This window comes from Galeopterus variegatus, unplaced genomic scaffold (genome assembly GCF_000696425.1).
Source record: "Galeopterus variegatus unplaced genomic scaffold, G_variegatus-3.0.2 Scaffold11725, whole genome shotgun sequence".
In the NCBI taxonomy this organism is placed as follows: Eukaryota; Metazoa; Chordata; class Mammalia; order Dermoptera; family Cynocephalidae; genus Galeopterus; species Galeopterus variegatus.
The window spans coordinates 15,992-17,425 of NW_007737836.1; positions in this window are offsets into that span (position 1 = coordinate 15,992).

Consider the following 1,434-nt stretch of genomic DNA (forward strand, 5'->3'; position numbering starts at 1 on the left):
GCACATTTGCAGCCTTCCTGGGCATCAGGTCTTTTTCCTTAACTTCATTTGGGGGTGAACAGAAAATTCCAAAGCTAAAACTCCCTATCATATTTCATGCACTTTGGAATCTCAGATCTCAGTTTTGGATTAAAAGGCATTGACAGAGTGTTCGGCTATGAGTTGAATAAAAAGTGAGCTTTTATATGCTCCATTCATTACTTTGTTTGTTTGTTTACTTTTCCTGCTAAAAGAAGGTGAGGGTGGGGATGCTGCTTTCAAATTGACAACTGACTGCCCAAGGCAATTGCAAACCCAGAACTGTGAGTGCTGAGGCTCGCCCAGCAAAAGCAGCATTTTAGGAAGGCNGGAAATTTTGGAGGTGAAGCTGGTGTGAGGACAGGGAAGAAGGACCCTGGGTATCTGAGTAACAGAGTGACACCTGTTCCTTCTCCTGCGGAGAGGGAAGCCACACGGTCCAGCCCTGAGTGCAGTGCCTTTATCTTCTCAGGGAAGCCAAAGTTGGGAATTGGGTCTGAGCAGAGTTTCTAGACACTGGGAGCACTAATTTAAGGCAGCGTTAGGGTGTGGGAAGGGTGCCAGGCGATGGCAGTTCCAGGTTCACTGCACTCTAACTGGGCTGTGTGATCCTCAGCAAGTATCTTAACTTCTCTGTCACCCATGTCCTTATCTACCTCAAAGGATGCCTGTGGCTCAAGGCACTGCTGGAAACTACAGAAGTTTGGCATACAAACCACCCTTGGGGAATTCATGACAGCATCAGAGATAAGACCTTATCACAGACAAGATTATCAACCATTCAAGGCCATGTGAGAAAGGCCAGCAGAGCCACAGGGATCAACACTGCCAGGGGTTAGTCAACAAAGGGGCAAGGGCCTGGAGAGACAGGAGAGGCTTTGAGAAAGAGATCGAGGCCTTCATGGGTGGTCCTGTCCAGGTGAGGGGCATGCCAGATGCCTAGCAGAGGTGTCTGTGGTGGCTTTCAAAGGGACGGTCAGTTTATCTGTCCCTAAGGAGGAGAAAGGAGCCCTGCAAGTTAACTTAGGGAGGCTGGTGTACGTCAGATTGTGAAGGGCTTGAGTCCTTGGTGAAGAGGTGAGCCTTTTCCTTGTAATGTCTAACCAGGAAGGGCCAAAAAGCAGTGGCTTTAGGCAGGTGGGTCTGGTGAAAAGGTCAGATGCCAGAGGTTGAGCAGCTCAGAGGCAGCGGGAATGGAGACAGGGGTTGTAGAGACCCTGGAGAAAGAGTCAGCTGGACTCATTGAGGAGAATCCACAGACCAGACTGGAGGCCAGACCCAATCCTGCCGGCCTGGGAAAGTGGAATACCTCCTACAGGATGAAAACTGGAGGGTCCTGAGGAATGAGAGCTGCTTCTTTTGGTGCACTTTGAATTTGAGGCAACACTTCCAAACAGAAATACCCACCAAGTCGTT